General features: G+C 57.6%; 1 pseudogene across 1 annotated transcript; it reads left to right on the forward strand.

The window, feature by feature from the left end:
- The first annotated feature begins 2,035 nt into the window (after window positions 1-2,035).
- Window positions 2,036-3,184, forward strand: LOC309633304 (dynein light chain 1, cytoplasmic pseudogene; annotated as a pseudogene). Its single transcript has one exon. The product of its transcript is annotated as a dynein light chain 1, cytoplasmic pseudogene (transcript).
- The last annotated feature ends 16,016 nt before the right edge of the window (window positions 3,185-19,200 follow it).

The raw sequence follows: 19,200 nt of genomic DNA on the forward strand, positions 1-19,200 counted from the left end.
ATATCCAACCATCTATCCATCCATCCATCCACCTATTCGTCCGTCCATCCATCCATCCATCCATCCATCATCCATCCATCTACTTATCCATTCCTCAAGCACTAATCAAGCAGTTATTTTGTGCCAAGAGACAAGGCAGCCAGCACAACCAGACTGGGCCCTGCTTAGAATCTAGTGGGTGAGAGGCATCTCTTGGGCCATCATATAAATACAACTGTAATATTCACTTTGGCAAGTTTCAACAGGATAAAGGCTCAGATGGCCTGGTGGGTGTCCTGGCTCCTGGGACTTTGAGCAAGTTACAAGCTTCTCTGTGCTTCAGTTTCCTCACCTGTAAACGCAAAATAACTATAGTGCTGACCTTATATGTCTATTATGAGGTGCTGGTGCCTTTGTGAGCATGATGTTCTTGGAAGAATGTCTAAGTGTTTTTCTACTACTGCAACTATTATCATCACTGCCATTTTTTTTTTCCCTTGTGCCCTTTTTTTTTTTTTTTAAATTTATTTATTTATTTATGGCTGTGTTGGGTCTTTGTTTCTGTGCGAGGGCTTTCTCTAGTTGCGGCAAGCGGGGGCCACTCTTCATCGCAGTGCGCGGGCCTCTCACTATCGCGACCTCTCTTGTTGTGGAGCACAGGCTCCAGACGCGCAGGCTCAGTAATTGTGGCTCATGGGCTCAGTTGCTCCGCGGCATGTGGAATCTTCCCAGACCAGGGCTCGAACCCGTGTCCCCTGCATTGGCAGGCAGACTCTCAACCACTGCGCCACCAGGGAAGCCCCATCACTGCCATTTTTGCTACGGGCACTGTGAAGGATGGCTTGGAGATGTGAGGTCGAGGAACAGGAGGGGCTCTCGTTTCCTACTGATATGGGTAGGGTAGGAAGCATGCTTGCTCCTAAGATCTCCCAAACTCACCTATGTGAGTCCCTGGGGGCCTTGGTGAAGTTAGGTAGTGGTGACATGATAGGGCAAGGATGGGACCTCAGGGAGGGGGCCTAGGAGAGGTGACCCCTTCGCATGGCTCTTCATGTGCCAGACGTCATTTCATGTAATCACTCCCAACCTTCTGGAAGGTTCTAGTGCTATTCCCATTTTAAGATATAGAGACTGAGGCTCAGAGAGGTTAAGTAACCTGCCCAAGGACACAGCTAGTAGCCAAGACTCCCACCTGAACCACACGCTTTGCTGCTGGGCTCAATGTTTTCCGTGCTTATGCGTGTCCTGGGGCTGCCCAAACAAAGGACCCAAAACTGGGGGGCTGAAAGCAACAGGAGTTTATCGTCTCCCAGTTCTGGAGGACAGAAGTCCAAAATCAAGGTGTCGGCAGGGCTGCACTCCCTCCAGAGGCTTTGGGGGAGGGTCCTTCCTGCCTCTTCCAGCTTGCGGTGGCCCAGGTGTCCCTGGCTTGTGGTCGCACCCCTCCAGTCTCTGTTCCAACTTCATGTGGCTTCTCTGTCTCCGTGTCTCTTATAAGATCACTTGCCATCGGATTTAAGACCTACCCGGTTAATCTAGGATGATCTTCTCATCTCAAGATTGTTAACTTAATTACATCTGCAAAGACCTTTTCCCCAAACAAGGTCACGTTCACAGGTTCTGGGGGTAAGGACATGGACATACCTTTTGAGAACCCCCATTCAATCCACTACATTTGGGAACAGGTGAGACGTGTTCCCATCCCAGGAAAAGCCTGCCGGAGGCTCTCTTATCCATGCTGGGAGGCTTAGGGTCCCCGGGGCCCTGCTGGGGAGATGGACGCCCTCTTGCTGTGAGCACACGGCCCCAACTTGGTTATTTTAGCCCCTCCAGGAGTTGCTCCTGCGTGGCCTCCCATCCTGCCTGCTTCCAGAGGGCAGGACACTCGTCTCTGTCATTTCTGTGGGCTCGTACCCCATGCTCGGCCTGGCACACAGTCGGGGCAATCAACAGTCGGGGCAATCAACAGTCGGGCCCATGGCTAGGCGGCGGCTGCTGGCGTGGGACTCCATCGATGCGCCACGGCTTCGGTAGGGACCGCTCCTGTCGACGGGTCTGAGCCTCGCCAGACCCTCCCCCAGGAGACCGCTGCAGTCGGCCAGCCCGTGCTCCTTGGTAACCACGTGTGACCAAAAGGCAGTGATGAAAAATGCCAATATGTCAGAGGAGATGCAACAGGACTCGGGGGAGTGTGGAGTACTCAGGAACTGGAGAAATATGCTATAGGGAAGGACGTTGCTGCCCATATCAAGAAGGAGTTTGACAAGAAGTACAACCCCACCTGGCACTGCATCGTGGGGAGGAACTTTGGTAGTTATGTGACACATGAAACCAAACACTTCATCTACTTCTACCTGAGCCAAGTGGCCATTCTGCTGTTGAAATCTGGTTAAAAGCACGGACGGTACCACACACCCAGTGATCTATCCAAAAACAAGGACTGCAGCCTAGATTCCAAACACCAGAGACTGAAATCTTCAGCCTTGCCTAAGGGAACACCTCGATCTTTATTGTGTTGTTTTGTACAGGGCATTCTCTGTACTAGTTTGTTGTGGTTATAAAGCAATTAGCAAAACAAAACAGAAAACGAAAACAAAAACAAAACAGACAAAAAAAGTCGGGCCTGGAAGGGAGGGACAGGGTCGATGCCAGAGTCTGGCGTCCACTCCGCCGTTGTGTGGAGGCCCCAGCAGGCTGCTCTGGGGACCCTGAGCCTCGCGCAGGTCCTGGCTGCCCCGTGGCCGGAGCCAAGCCGCTCAGCCTGGTCCATTAGCTCTTTTTACGTGGTGTCCTCTCCGTGGCATTGCCAGGGATGGCTGAGCAAACACTGGGCCAGGAGAACACTCTCAGGCCTGGAAATTCCAAAAGCATTTCTTTCACGTGTCATAGTTGATTGGCAGTCGCTGCCGCTGATGGTTTCAGGGGGAAAAGAATGTAATTTGGAGCAGGGAAATAGCTATCGATTGAGCAAGAAGTTACTACCGCTGGGCTGTCTCTGCTTCCTCGGCTCCAATTTCCCTGCTGCCATCTGAACATTCCTGAGAGCTTTCCCACTTACCAGATGTGGTCACAGCTGTGCGGTCAACAGACCCTGCTTCCCAGGCCAGGACACCAAGGCCTGGTGGGCTCTCTGCACTTGCTTGGGGGTCCTGTAGGTTCTATCCCGGCGCCCACCTCTCCGATCCTCCTGAACTGTCAGGGGACGGGGGACCGCCCCACGCCCAGAGGCCTCGGCACCCAGGCAGCGCCCTGAGGTTTGACGCGAATAACTGGAAAGGCTGAATGCACATCTGTATCTGGACCTGATGGACATCACACTGTCGAATGAAACACCCAGAGTGGGAGCACGGATGCGGGTCTACGCCTCAACGTCTGCAAACCTGCAAGGGGGCCCAGGGAGGGAGTGGCACCGAAGCTGCAGAAGGTTCGAGCTGGGTAGGGGTCTGGAGAGACTTTTCGTTTCTGCTCAGCTGGGTGGCTTGGATTCCCCCCCAGTGAGTTCCGATATCTTCATAGAGAGAAAAAACAGTGCTTTTATGAACGTAGCGTTCTTGCCCCGTGAGGGGCTGTGTCGAGGGCCGTGCCACCTTCAACCAGGTGAGCACGGCCGTGGGTGCCTGGCCGGGCTGTGATTAGGGGGAGGCGGTAGGGGGCTGGATGAACGGAGGGTCCTGCCGGAGGACAGGGGAAGGAAGGGGATCCAGGCCCTCCCCCATCACCCGCTGCCCCGCCTCAGCTCCCTCTGGAAAGGGACCCAGGCAGTGCCCTGAGGTTTGACATCCGCGATTGGAAAGGAAGACAGAGAAGTGAGTCACTAAAGCCCACTAGGACCTGTGGGCACGGCAGCCACAAGCCAGGAGGGCGGCCAGCAGGGAGGACCCAGACTCAGGGAACCAGGAGGGCTCGTCTCTGGCCCTGTGGCAGACAGGGGCCCTGGGGGCCTCGCCTTGACCCCAGCCCTCTCTGGGGGCTGCCTCTGCCCCGACTGTGCTCTGCATCCCCCCAGCTTCCCTCTTCCGGTCCCAGCTGCCGTCAGTACGTGCTCACAGCCGCCACCTTCCGCCCTTGGCCACCTGGACCCTCCTGGTCTGAGGTTGCCGCCCCCTTGGGGGCCTGTGCCAGTGATGACCTGATGCAGGGCGTGTGGAGGCCTGTCCCCCTCACCTCAGTTCAGGCAACTCTGAGGTGGTGGCCTAGCCCCCGAGACCACCCCCCCCACCCCACCCCCACCCCGTGTGACCCGCGGGGTCTCGGCTGCTGCACCTTCACTGCAGGCCCGCCTTGTTCTCTGCCCGCCTGCTGTCCTCAGCTCCTTACAGGGGGGCCTCCAGGGCCCACGCTCCTGCAGCCTGTTTCCTGGGAAGCACAGCTGGGACAGGCCCTCCCCGGGTGGGCAGGCTCTACTTTTCCTCTCCTCCCCAAGGGCACAGGCCCAGCCCGGGTTCCTGGCCCTGCCTGTCATGCAGGAGCTTCTGGAGACCCCAGGCTGCCCTAGGCCATGACCACCGGGACCCTGCCCGCCTGCTCTGTCGGTCTTCCAGATGGAGCCTCTTCCCTGCCTCCCCACGGGGATGGAGCTGCCAGGCCCCCGGCCCAGTCTGGAGGCCTGCGGGTGCTTGGTGGGCCGCCCGACCCTGGCAACCCAGACCCTCTGCAGCGAGCCTGGGGCACAGCTTCCCCACTCAGGGAGACTTAAGTCTGGGCCCAACTAGTAATCTAGTTGGGCAACGACCTTCCTGAGCCTTGGTCCCTCATCTGTAAGGGTGGGTACCCGGCTGGTGTGAGGGGTAAGCGAAACAGCCCATTAGAGCAGTTAGTACGTGCTCACTTAACGCCATGGGCCTGATCGGATGGTGCTGTCCCTCTGCAACAGCCCTGCCACTGTCCCGATGGAACCTCTAGCCTTATCACCCGAGGCTGGTGTCCGGGGTGGTCCTGTCTCACAGCCTCCTGCACCTGGGCAGGGCCGTGGAGGGGCGGTGGGCCCGGGGCTGCGCTGGGGGGGCCCTGCCCCACGTCAGGCGGGCGCTGGGTGTTGCTGTGCCCGCTCCCAGCGCTCCTCTCCTCGGGACAGAGCAGACAGCGTTGTCAACCCCGCTCAGGCCCAGGCTACCCAAACCCAGCCGAGCGTGCGCGGAACAGGGAGCAGTTCCTCCCAGCAGCTGGCGGGGCCCCAGGCTGGCATCTCCTGGGTCGAGTGATGCTGATGAACAGGAAATGATGCACAGGGAAAGGGAGCAGGCAAAGTGCCGACCTGCTGGCCCGGCGCCCGAGCTCGTCATCCAGGCCTGGTCCCTGGGACGCGAGGACGTGGAGCTGGCTTCCTGCACCCACAGCTGTCTTCCTTCAGTGGCTTCCTCGGGGCCTCTGGGGCTCAGCATGGGAGCCAGGATTCCAGGTGGGGTTTATCATATATCTTAGACCCGACGGAGGCCCAGAGAGGCAGGTCTCGCCCAGGTGCCCAGGTCCTCAGCTCCAAGAGCCCTCTCTGCTGGGGAGGCCGCTCTGCTCTGCTCCCCCAAAAGACTCTCCATTTGCTCAGACCAGACCATCCTTCTCTTTACTTGCCTTGACTTGCCCTCCCTCTGGCCATCTCCAAAAAAGAACCCGTACCAGTTTATTGCACCAGTAACGCAGGTCAAAATGGAAAAGCTAGACGATCCTGAGAATTGAAAGAAGGAGGGGAAAAAATCCTCCCAAACCCCTTATCTGGAAGTAGCCCCTGTGTATAATTCAGCGACCGCTCTCCCACTGTACGTGAGGCATATCATTTTACAGTATCCACATTTGCTGTTTGTTACCTGTTAATTTCACTCAACAGTTTATCGTGAACACACATCTATGTCAAGAGATGCGTTTCTACCACATTGTGTTAAGTTGCTATTTGTGCAGTGTTCTAGTGAATGCATGCACCGTAATTTATTCAAAGCCCTCTCACTTGACACTTAAATGCCTTTTTTAAAGTATGAAAACATTTATGTGTACGTCCTTAATTATTTCCCTAGGAAAAAATTCCTAGAAGTGGAATTGCTAGGTAAGAGGGTATATGTGTATATACATTTCTTTTTTCAGGATAAATACGTTATTACTGTATAGTGATTTTTAAAAAAAAAAACAGGTTTATTGAGATATAATTCATGTGCCATACAATTCAGTGATTTTTAGTGTATTCACAGAGTTGTGCAAGCACCACGATCAATTGGAGAACATTTCGTTGCCCCTAAGGAGCCCCCGTCCCCACCAGCACTCCCTTCCATTGCCTGCCCCAGCCCCCGGCTGCCACTAATCTGCTTTCTGTCTTGATGGAGTTGCCTCTTCTACACGTGGAATCACAATACGTGGGGGAGAGTGCCTGGGTCCCTCCACCAGCACCCTGTTCTTGAGGTCACCCACACTGTAAGATGGATCGGAACTTCACTCTTTGGTGTTGCTTGGTAATTAATACCCACTGGAGGCGGCATGTATGTTATCTGGCTTTTCATAAGCACCGGGCATGGCGCTCCCCAAAGGCAGCATCCGTTCCCACCCCCAGCAGGAGTTGGGAGTTTCCAGGTCTCAGGGAGGATTCTGGGACTCTGTCCTTGTCCCCATGCCTGGTTGGGGGCGTCTGCCCTGGGGTCTTGGCCGGAGGGCAGATCGCAGACGCTGTCACAGCTGGGGTCAGCCGGAGCCCCGGGGAGGCAGTAACGATCTTCAGGCTGTCACAACAGTCTTTAAAATATCTTCAAACCAGAGGAATTTTAATTTACCTTAATTAAAAAATGGCATAGAGCAGCTTTTTTTTTTTTTTTTGGTGTTAGAAAAATTGATGTCAATCTCACATCCAACACACAATAGAAGGTTGGATATTTTTTATTATTTATTTATTTTAAAAAATTTATTTGTTTATTTATTTATTTATTTTTGGCTGCGTTGGGTCTTCGTTGCTGCACGCGGGCTTTCTCTAGTTGCGGCAAGCGGGGGCTACTCTTTGCTGCGGTGCGCGGGCTTCTCATTGCAGTGGTTTCTCCTGTTGCGGAGCACGGGCTCTAGGCACGCAGGCTTCAGTAGTTGTGGCTCGTAGGCTCTAGAGCACAGGCTCAGTAGTTGTGGCACACGGGCTTAGTTGCTCCGCGGCATGTGCGATCTTCCCAGACCAGGGCTCGAACCCGTGTCCCTTGCATTGGCAGGCGGATTCTTAACCACTGCGCCACCAGGGAAGCCCTACTTTGTAAAAAGTGCGGTTGCTATGACAGTAGGGAAGAGGCCATTAATATTTTCCACATCGTGGGGGACTGAGAAACTGCCCCCTCTCCTTTGGGTTGGTCCTTGCCCAGCAGGTTTTGGGGGAGCAGGGACTGCCTCCCCTAGGCCCATAGTGACATCCCCGCCCACCACTGCCTAGACTGACGCCTGGGTCCCACTCCTTGGGTCAAGCGTTGCCATCGGCAGCCTTCCTCTGGCGATGGAAGCTCTGGTCTGCCTCAACCAGCCCCGCCTCTGGCCACATTTGCTCTGCCTGGGGGTTTGCAGCTCCTGGCCTTGGCATCCCATGTGGGCTCTGCTGGAGAAACTCGTAATAATAAAACCCTCAGCACTGATTGTTGGCTCTCTATCAGCTGCTACACGAGTCCCACATCCTCCCTAGCATGGGCAGGAAGCAAGGCCCCGAGGAAGGACATGGCAAAGTGTATTCCTGCCCCAGAACTCTGATCTCACCTGGAGTCATCTAGAGCCATCCCACCTGAAACCATCCCGCCTGGAGCCATCCTTGCCCTGAGAAATACAGGCTCCTGGCCTCCAATGGGCTCTCGGCTTTAGTGGAGACAAGGCATCACACAGGGCCCCGCCTGTCCTTGTGGCGCCATCCTATCCTGCACGCCCACTGTGACTGGAGCTGGCTGAGGACCCCTGGCTGGAGGAGAGGGCTCTTGGCTGCTGGCCGAGCAACAGGGAGGGAAGGGTCAGGGGCGGGAAGTGGCTGAGGGCTACTCCAGGGTCAAGAATGGCACTGCTGCAGGCTGTGGAACAGATGTGGCAGGCCCCTCAGGGAACACAGCTGAAATACAACTGAAGGGGCATCCCTGAACCCCACCTCCCAGGGACAAATGGCCTTCCCCAGGTGAGATCCCATAAGCTCTCTATACTCACAAGAATTTCTCTCTTTTCTTAAAGTGGATCAAGAAAAGGACCACATCTGTAACCAAACCGCATGCCCCTCTGGAGAAGTCCACTACCTCAGTAAATAGGTGGCTCTGAGCCATGGCCCTGACCCTGCCACAGGGGAAGGAGTCCCGTCTGACATTGGCCATACAAGGAAAGGTACATACAGACCTCTGCTCTCCGGTTGGGGCTTGGGTGTGATGAATATTTCATACCCCAAGAAGCCGCTGACATTTTGCTGGATGGCTTCAATTAGCTCCAGGGCCTCCTTCTCATGCTAATAATCAGCTTGCTTATCATAATGGTTTATTAATCTATTTCCCACTGTGAAGTCATACGGTGTGTTTCACAGATACCTCCTGCTGCCGCCTTGATTGGATGGAAATGACTTGGGCGCTGCAGTTCTCGGAGGACTGGGGTGGGGAGTGGGCTTACAGTTCTGGGGTGTTTCTCTGTGTTCCCGGAGGCTAAGGGGGCCCTTCTGGGTGGACCATGGGGACATGAGGCCACGAGTGGTGGCTGGGTTTTCTCTTTTCTGGCTCTGGCTGTTGGGGCCATCCTGCAATTCCCCAAAGGGGGACCGGGGAGCATTGGGAAATCCTTTAGAAGAAATTTCTAAATGGACAATTTGAGATGGGTTTAGGTAGAAGGAGAGATGGGAGGTGGTAGAATAGTTTGGGTGGGCATTTTTTTTTTCAAAAAGGATTTTTATGTAAAGGCTGCTATAGCCTGTGTCATGTGACCTGTCATCCTGGACCAGGATGGATGCCTGACCCCAAGGCAGCCACCAATAGACTTGCCAGTGGCTAGGAGTTGGCCCAGTGCTACAGCGATGCCTACCAGGGCTGGCCTGCCCACTGCAGGTGTCATCTTTCTAGGGCATGGCATACGGAGCCAGGAGCTGGTCCCACTGGGGGCAGTGGGTGTGGGGCTCCCCCTCAGGGCTGCTTGGCAATTTTCAGGCAAGAAAGTTTTCTTTGCTGGCTGGTGCCAGCTCTCCTGTCGGGGAGGAAACTGTTTTCACTGGGGAACACACCTGAATGAGCTGCTTGGGGAGGGAGAGCTCTGCTCAGGGATGGCTGGGGGGCGTCGGGGGTTGGGGAAGGGAGGAGAGAAGCAGACTGAAGACTGAGCTGCTCCAGGCCAGGCTGGGGTCCAAGCACACAAATGTGGCCAAGGAGATGCTTTCTTCACTTGAAATCATTTCAAAATAAAAAGAAGAGTTGCACACTAGGACAGAGATTTTCTGTATACTACCCCGCCCAGCCTTCCTAACATCCCTACCTGATTGTAATACAATCAGCAAGGGGAAGATATTACCTTGCGTGTGAGACTATTCCCTAAACCACAGACCTTGCTGAGGGCTCCCCAGTTTTCCACTGAAGTCTTTTCCCTGTTTCAGGATCCGATGTGGATCCCGCCCCAGACGCCCCCTTGCATTTTGTTGTCTGCTCTCCTGAGCCCTCTGCCTGAGCTGTTCCCTCATTCTGTTCATGTCTCTGCCTTTGGGACAGTGCTGGTCGGTTATTTTATAGAATGTGCCCCAATTTGGGTTTGTCAACTTTTTTTTTTTCACAGTTAGATGGAGGCTCTGCATTTTGGGCGGGAATCTGAGAGAAGGGAGGCGCCCTCCGCAGCTGTCATGTGGGGAGGACCTGTCTGTAGTCCTCTGTCTGTAGGTCTTACGTGGTGTGGTGTTAACCTCGATCCCTCCATCAAACTGGTGTTTGTTGGGTTTCTCTATTGCAAAGTTACTATTTTTAAAAGTTACTGGAAAGTTACTATTTTTCTCTTCATAACTAATAAATATCTTTGAGGGAAGTAATTGGAGACTTTATAATTCATTCCTTTTCCTTAAACTTTCGTTCATGATTTTGAGCTGCCATTGGTGGGTCTTGCTGGCAGCGATGTGCTCACGGGATAGTCAATTTCCCTCATTCCTTCTACATGTGTTAATTAGAATTCTTCTCTAGGGAAGATGTGTCCCTTCTCTTCCACTTAATTATTTATCCAGTTATTTGTTAATGCTGGTATGGACTCGCAGACATTCGCTTTGTTATGGGTGAATGTAACACTCCCGGTGTTTATCTTCTTGCCTAGACTGCTCCAGCAGTGGGGAGCTCCTTCGTTTGGCTCCCTGCCCTGTCCTCATGCCCCGCCCCCTTCACTTCCTGACATCACAGGATGCTCCAGGCGCTTGCCCTGCTCTACCCTGGAATCAGGCTCTTCACCAGGGAGACCAAGAGGATTCTAGAAAAGGAAGTCAGATGTCAGCTTTGCATCTCCTGCTGTGCAGTTTCCAGCGCCCCCTCTTCTGCCCTTGTCATTGCCCTGCGTCACCAGTGAAAGTCCCCACCTGCTGTCTCAGTCTCGGGGGTGGTGTGTTGCAGGGTTGGGGGGTGTGTCTGTCATTTGGTTTGGCAGAGGGCAGAGAGAAGGAAGCAGGTCAGGGCCGGTGGTGACGTAGAATGGATCTAGATGGGGACTCATCTTGGCTAACGGATGGCCGGTGGGGGCCGGTGGAGGCCGGTGGAGGCCGGTGGGTCTGGTGGAAGCAGGAAATGGAGTCAGAGAAGCCTGGCCCACTGGCGAGCCCCTCAGAGAGTGCACTGGATTGACCTCGGGCTGGGAGGGGTCTGAGTGACCGTATCCAGACTGTAGACACGTGGCGTGGCTGAGGAAAAGCAGGAGCGTCCCCCCGCACCCCACTGCCTGTGAACACTATCTATTCTACACCCAGCTGCTTGGGCCCTGCATCTGCGCTCTGCACGGGCACTCCCTGCTAAGTTCTCCTGGCTCCTTAGTGTCCAGCCGTCCACAGCATAGGCTCTGCCCTGACCTATGCTCAACCTTGGACTCCAGCTATGCAGAACTCTGCACCCAGGCTGGGGGATGACCTTGACTCTGAGCCCAGACCAACAAGACACTCAACTCATCACTGCTCCCCGATCCAGATAGAGCCCCTGAGCCCTGCCCATAGCTACACTCTGACCCTTGATTTTGCTTGTGGAACAGTAAGTCCCTCTTATTTGCAAAACCTTCCACAAGCCCCTGAGCCCTTTCCTCATATGGCCGTGAGCACACACCTGAGGGCACATAGCTGAGTGCACACACCACTGAGCTCACGTCTGCACACTGCTCCATGGGAAGCCCTGTGCCGTCTTACTCCTTGCTGGCGTTTTAGGTACCCCGATCACACCTGTCCTTACGCCAGCCCATAGCCCCTCCTGACAGCTGGCTCCTGCCCTCACCTCCCACCCATGTCACCAGACCACCCCCCATTCCCTCCCCCTACAGGTCCCGGGAGCTCATCCCTGTAACCAATTTCCTTCCTCACTGTTGGTGAGTTGCATCTGCCTGTTTGTGCCAGGCTGCAGCTCTTGGCAAAGGCCATCCATAAAAGCCAAGTTGCTCCCGACAGCAGGGTGTCCTGATGGCTTTCCTCCTCTGGGGCTGCACTGGGAGACAGGAACAGTGTGGCCTGGCCGTCCAGAGGATGGAGGCTGAGGGGAGGGTCCAGTCTTGTCGGGACCAGATTAAGGGCGCCGTGGGTTTGGCATGTACCCTCAAACACCAGGGTTTGTACTTGGGACCCGGCTGGAAGCTCAGTCTCCGAGTTTGCAGGAAGAAAGTTTGGCGAGGGGGTTGGGAAGGGAGCCCAGGATTTGGATTTGGTGAGCAGCCGCCACTCCCTGGACAAGAGGACATGGTGGGTCCTCACCTTCCTGAGCTTTGGTCTGTCCACCTGTACGTGGAGCTGTGTGTCTAGGCTGCTGCCGTGAGGGAGGAGCACGTGGGCAGGAGCCTGAGGCCAGGCGGCCGTTGATTTGGGTGCCCTGCCCCGTGCTGTGCGCACAGGGTACCCTGCCCGAGGGGGCTCTGCATGGGCAGGGCTGGGGGGCCGGGTCAGACCAGGGCATGGCGGCCCCTCCGTTCTCCCTGCTCCCACGCAGGCGGGGCCCTCTGGTCCCCTCCGGCCTGGGCCACAGCGAGACCCTCCGCCCCGTCTTCCTGCTCCCATACCCGCCTGCTTCTCACGACCCCATCGCAGCCCGGGCGAGCTTTGTCTAGCACAGCAGCTCTCCAGGTGTGGTCCCCGTGCCAGCAGCACCAGCTGGAAACCTGTTAGAAATGCACATTCTCAGGCCCCTCCCAGGCCTGCTGGCTCAGAGCCCTGGGGTGGAGCCAGCGCTCTGGGGGTTCCGCCACACACTTGGGTGTGGGAAGGGTGCTCCGCTCAAGTCGGATCAGCTGAGTCCCCCGTCGGCGCTCCCTGTGGGTTCTCAGCACAGCGGAGACACGCAGGATGTTTACGAGCACTTACTGTGGGTAGGGAGTCTGCTCAGTGCCTGTTAAAGTCTTACAAAGAGCGTGCAAAATAGATGCTGTGTATTTCCCCATTTTCCCAGGTGGACGGAGGTGCAGCCCCTCCCTCGGGTGACCCAGCGTCTCTCCTGTCCCCCTGGGAGCCGGCATCAGCAGCGGGGAAGGCACCGGTCCCACGTGCCCGCTCCATCTGCCAAGGGCTGCCCACCCTCCCTGCTGCCCCCCCGCCCCCGCCACCGACGTTCACCCGCATGGCACAGGAGGATGGGTTTAGGGTGGCATTTTGTCTCCCCACGCAGCCCGGAGAGACAGCCCCACGAGGACTCCTCAGAGTCGCAGGCATTTAAATTGCCATTTTATTTAAATTTATGCCCGAGGATACAGGCAGAGAAAGGGCCATTTCAAAGCCAGTTCCTGCTTTACGGCTTTATGGGTGATGTGTCGGGCAGCTGGTGAAAATATCTTGCCGCTCGCAGCACAGGAAGAGGATCACGTGGGTGGCGTGGGCTTTGGCTGTTTGGGGAAGAAATTCCGCCTCTCAGCCTGGGAGCCCTTGCTGAGCACAGTCCTTCCCCCAGACTCAGCCCTGATCCAGGCTTCAGGCTCAGCCCACACTGCTTCATACCCTAGTTCCAGACTGAGCCCTCTTCCTTCTCCAGGCTGAGCCCTGATCCCAGCCCAGACTCAGCTCCAACCTGGCCTGCATTAATTCCTTTATAAAGTCATGCCATCGCTTATGAGGCTGGTAGATTTAACTAGAACTCGTTTCACACACCTCTTTGGGCTGACGTACTGTGCAGAAGGCACGGCTCCGAATGCATCATGGTTCAAGGTAGCTGACCTCCGCAGCTGGAGGAACATCTGCCCACATACTGGGAGCGGATGGGGATAGAAATGGTAGGCGGCTCCTGACACCTCCTCGTGCACAGAACGGTATCCTGGCTGTGGCAGCTGGGAGCCCCGGGGGGGGGGAAGCCCAGCCTGGGTTCCAGGCCGCTGGGTTGACCCCTGCTCCCTCAGGCAACTTCACTGAGTCTCCTAAATTCCTGCAGTTTCTCTCTAATTTAATTTGGGGCTCAGACTCCGCATCCTTGTGGGGTGGTGCTGCAGGCTGAGCGGGTTCGCATATGGGAAAGCGCTTTGCAAGCCCACTAAGGGGGCTCCTGTCGTCCTGGCAGCTCCAAGGAGGGAGTCCAGTGGAGCTCCAGGGCCTGGCACTTAAGGGGCGGCCAAGCCTTTGGCTCCTCCAGGGCTTTGTAGCAGGTGCTACAGCTCCGGCACCTGCAGGGGGGTCGACCTGGGGCAGGGCGCGGGGGAGGAGGCCCAAGGCTGCACAGGCACGACTTGAATCTTCCTGAGGCCGAGCCCTCCTCCCCGCCCTCGTGGCAGCCGGCACACAACCTCAGCCTGGGGGCCTCAGTCTCTCCTCTGTGGAAAGGGAGCAGCATGGCTGGGAGTCAGTGTTTTCTTCCCATGGTCCACCCCGTGCCTCGCTTGGCCGAGGCGTCCTTGACCCTGACCCTGACCCTGGGCCTGCCCCGCTTGTCCCCGGGATGGGGATCATCACAAATCTGTACCCCCTGGGCTCTCCGAGCTCCTGCGTCTTCTCTCTCCTCAGCTCAGCGCCTGACCCAACCGAGGGCAGGACGGGAACCCTGGACGGCTGAGTGTAGACCAAAGGAGGCTAATGTTTGCAGCATGTCTGGACCAGAGGCCGGTGCCTTGGGTATGCTCCTCCCTCCTCGGGCCCCCACCCCCTCACCATGAGCACCGTCCCCGCATGTCCCTGCTGGTCAGAGTGTGCTGGGGGACCGGCCCCGGTGGGCACGCCCCACGTGCATTTAGACCATGAGCCATGTGCACACTGGGTTTGAGACACGGGACTGAGGGCCCTCCTGGTGATCTCGGCTCCTGGAGAGAACTTTAGCTGCAGCAAGAGAGAGTGAGGTTAGACTTCCAGAGACACACCGTCACAGCCAGCTGGGCACGGGATTGAAGGCTGTTGGGGAACCTCTGAGCTGGAGGCCGGGAAGGCCCTTTCACCTGGGCGCAGGGAGAGCTGGCCCTCTCCAGGCCCCCACTTGGTCCCCCCCGGGGTCCCTGCAGCTGAAAGAGTCCTCGGTCTCCTGCTCCAGGGCTGAGTCCTTTGTGATCCAGCAGCAGCTCCTTGCACAGGCTCCAGGGCTTCAGGGTCTGTAGTGTCACCGGAGACCTGGCTGGGGGCCTCGTGTGCTTAGGCGTCATTCACGCTGGGCCAGCAGCACCTCCGCCCAAGGGTCTCCCTGGAATATTGCCTGGTGGCCCTGCCTGGGGGGGAGTCGCCTGGAGAGGAGGGCGGACGGCAGGTCTCCCCAGCCTCCCCTGCCCCCCCTCCTGATTCCCGACTTTGCAGAGCTCTCGGCTGCAGTGAGTCAGATGCCATCAGAGACCATGGTGTTGGCGGCGGGGAGGGAAACCCGAGAAGCTACAACCACTTGCTAGACTGAGCCCTGCCGGCAAGGCAGTGGGCAGGATGCAGAAGCAATTGGGGGAGATGGGCAGAAGTGCGGTCCCGGACTCCAGGGGGGAACAAGGGGCTCATCCTGGGCCCTGAAGGGCGTAGTGCCCGGGCACCAGAACCCCCGTGCCCTGTCCTGACTGGGGGCCAGGCCTCAGTTTCCCCATCTGTGGTTTCCAGCGCAGGGACTGGTGATAAGGGGTCTGAGCCCTGTGTCCCCGCCAGCAACTCCCTGGGTGTATGTCCTGGGTCAGGCTTCCTGCGTGAGGCTCCCCTGGGATGAAACTGCCCCGCTGTGAGCAGCCTGAGGCTCTGGGCAGCGGGGTCCAGCCAGGATCAGAGAGGGAGGTCACCCACTGGAACCCAGTTCTGTCCTTGCTGGAGACTCAGTCAGTGGGCTCTGGCCACGCTTGGGGAAGACCTGGGGATTCGGGGGATTCACCCCACACCGCCCGCTCTCAAGCTCCCCAAGCCCAGGGGAGATTTATCCTGGGGCCGCCACTGTCTGCAGGGCAGAAAGTCTTTCCATTAGTCATTCAACAAACATGTACTGAGTGCCTAAGGGGTGCAGGATCCCACATACCTGCCGGCCTGGAGTAGACAACTCTGGTGCATGGGGAGGGGCGGTAGGGAGTAAGTGGTTGAACGAAAGGAGCAGATGATTTGCTGATGGACAAGAAAATAAACCTGAGCGAGTTTGCTGGGCAAGGGGGCATCCCTCATTGCTAGTGTGGGGTCCTGGGTGCCTTCACCAAGGGGTGATGTTTGAGTTGAAGCCAGATGGCTGCCACGCAGAGGCTGAGGCTGAGGCAGAGAGGCTCGCCCGGCCCCAGCCCCGTCCAGTTTCTGTAGGATGAATCAGGGGTTCCTCGGGGCCCGGATGCTGGAGAGCTGTGCCCAGGAGATGTTGCTGACGGCTGAGCACTCGGGTGGAGTCCTGAGCAGAGCTCTTCAGGGCGGAACCAGGACAGTCCAGCATGTCTGCGGCAGAGTGCGGGGGCTCAGACATCCTGTCCTATGTCCTGAATTGCCTGTGCGCAGATGTTCTCCCAGCCATTCCCGTGGGATAGCGAGATGCGGGCCCCGTGTGTCTCAGTGGGTCTGGCCCCCCGGGAGGGGTGTTGATTCGCGGGCTGGAGGCCGTCTGCACAGCGCAGGTGTGCCGGCTGCGGGCGGGGCTGGGACGCAGCCGTGAGTGCTCTGGATGCGGTCGGTCCCTCTCTGAGGGGCACTGGAGATGCTGGGCGATGGATGTGACCCCTCACCACACACAGCCCCGTGTCCCTGCTGATTCTGGGAGTCAGAGCGCCTCCCTGGGAGTGACTGCAGCTAAAGTTTGGAGGATAAGACATGTCAACAGGGGGTGGGGGAGGGCAAAGGATTCCCGGCAGAGGGGGGTGTCATGAACGGAGTCTGGTGGCGGGAGTGAGTGTGGCCAGCGTGGGGAATAGAGGATCGCCAGGGCGCTGAGACGTCAAGAGCAGGGGTGAGGCCAGGGTGGGGCCTGGCAGGGAGCAGGCTGTGTCCTAAGAAGACGGGCCAGCCCTGAGGGTTTCCAGCAGGAGGGTGGCACGGAAGGTTTGTGCCGTGACAAAAATCTGTCTGTGGGTCCATGGGAGGGGCCGGGGTGCAAAGGCAGCCGGGGCGGGGGAGGCACGTAGGAGCGGGGTGAGAAGGCGGTAGCTGGGATTGATGCGGGACCAGGGGAGATGGCTGGTGGCCTTGGTGATGGATGGAGGTGACAGGGAGGTGGCGTCTGGACTGCTGGGTCTCCGGGACGAGGAGAAGCCAGATCTATGGGTCCAGAGCCTGCAGGAGAGGCCTGAGCTGAGGGCACAGTTGGGGACCCAAGCCAGATGTGATGGGCCAGCTGAGGGGGCAGTGAAGCCAACAGAGGAGGAGGGGCCAGAGAGGTACAAGGACCAACACCTGGGGACCGGGGATGGTAAGTCACCCAAGCCCAGAGAGGGGTCTGGTTCTCGGAGGTGGTGGCCAGCAGTTACCCTGGAGCCCCTGGCCGAGGAGGCCCTGGGGAGTGGGGGTGGGTGGAGCCGCTGGGGGTGGAAACTCCTTGGAATCTGGAAGCCAGATGGGAGTGGGTGCAGAGCGAGGGGGAGGTGAGAAATGTGACAGGGGGTGCCGCCAATTCTTCTGATTTTTTTTGTCATTCTACAGTTTTATTTACACAATCGGCGCAGGGCATGTTCTAGAATACCAGCTTGATTCCTTTTCAAACCTATCGTTAATGTAAGAAGCCAAGCTGTAGGGAAAGAGCAGATGAGGGCCCTGGCAGGGATGCAGGTAGCAAAGTCCATCTCAGGTGGGGCTGGCACCAGGGAAAGGTCCATGCCGGCGGCTGCCGGAGGGGTTGGCACCACGAGGGCTGGAGGGAGCCGGGTTCGCGGGGGTCGGTGTGGTGACACACTGGGCTGGGGTCTCTGGGGGCAGCAGCTCAGCGAGAGGCATGGCAGCTCAGGGGGCAGAAGACACCACGCGGAGACACCCCGTGGGCGATCTGCACGACAGCAAGGGCGGAAGGGTGTGCGGGGAGTGGGGGCACTTCCTCCGTGTAGACAGCAGGGGAAGGAGCCTGCTGGGAGGGCCGCGTGGATAGCCAGGGGGGGTGGTCGAAGGTGTGGGTCTCTGGAGAAGCTGGGCAAACAGACCCCCATCTGTCCTCTGCTACTGGACGCCCACGCTGCCAGCGGTCCTTGGGTGGCCGCCCCTGAGTCAGGCGGGGCTTGGGGGGGTCCCTGCAGGGGCGAAGGCCAGTGTGGGTTCAGCAGCCACGGCTGTGGGTGGGAGGTTCACCTGGGGCCCCTGTCCCTCTCGGGATCAGGGTTGGGTTGGGGCTGCAGTTGAGGGGATGGCGGGAGCCCTCTGGCCCTCACAGGCTCAAGCCCCCCAGGCAGGGTGGCGGGCCTCTACCCGGAGCTACCCAGACATTCCCACGCACGTGCACACACATAGATGCACACACGTGTGCAACGCACACAAATGCACACACAGGCACATAGACACAAACACAGGCATAATGCACATGTGCCCACGAGCACACACATGCAACACGTGGGCACATACACAAGGCACACGCGCACACACGCTCAAAATGCACACGCATGTACACACGTGCGCAGCACACGTGCACTCACACACAAAGGCACGCACGTGCATGCACGCAAAGGCACATACGCACAGACACGTGCAGGCCCTCAGGAGACGAGGTGCAAAAAGAAAGGAGCAGCTTTCCACTTTCTCTCCTGAAAGGTCGTCCCGCCCCCTCCCCAGCCCTGCGACCGAGTGCCAGACAGCGGCGGAGTCTGGGGGCTGAACAGGTGCTTGACAGGCAGGCGGCTGTCTCTCGAGTCTGATGGTGTCACTTCTTTGTGTCCACCAGCATGACAGGGGGCTTTTAACATCTGATGGCAAAGGTGACCGGCCTGTCCCCTCCTCGTCTTTCCTTCTGAGCCTACTGGTGCCATGAGACGCCGGCCTCCCCCAAGGCTGAGGTCCCCGCTAAGGGCTGGCCTGTGCATATTTGGGATCCCAGCAATGATGTCTGAAAAGCAAACTTCCATTCACACAGGGAGTGAGGGTCCAAGTGGGTGGTGGGTGTCCCAAGCCCCACTGAGGGTGTCCTCTGTGCCTGACGTGCATAGAACCCCACTCTGTGGCCGTCATCGAGCTGAGCGGGGTCCTGGAAAGGAGGCCCGGAGTCTCGGGGTGAAGACGGATGCTCTCCCCAGGCGACTGCTCAGAGGATCTTGCTGTTTATAGCCCTGCAGCCGCCAGGCAAGAGCTGATGGGCCCCTAGCACTCAGGGACGCTGTTCTCTTTGCAGAATAATCGTGGGTGTGAGCGCTCCTGCGGGGCACCTTGCACGTGCCATTTCATTCCGAACTGCCCTCATCTGCGGGTGGGGCCTTCTCCACCCCCTACCCATGCCCAGGGTGCCACGATTCAGCAGGACCTGGGGCAGAGAGGGGACACGCGTGCACCTAAACATGTGTCACTTGCCCAGCACTGGCTCCCAGGGTGTCGCTAGACATTTGAAAAATATCTTTAAAAATAGGGAGAAAAAAACCCAAGCCCGTCCTTTCAAACACTCAGCTGCCGCCACATGAGCCGGCCTTTCTGGGGTTCCGCGGAACTCAAGCCACACATTCTTTTGTTTTTTGAGGCTCACATGCCAACTGCTCGATCATGGCATTTCTCAGGGCCTCTGTGCAGAGGCTGTTTCCATCCTTGGGGTGCTG

The sequence above is a fragment of the Balaenoptera borealis genome, assembly GCF_965194805.1.
Source record: "Balaenoptera borealis genome assembly, chromosome: 8".
Taxonomy (NCBI): domain Eukaryota; kingdom Metazoa; phylum Chordata; class Mammalia; order Artiodactyla; family Balaenopteridae; genus Balaenoptera; species Balaenoptera borealis.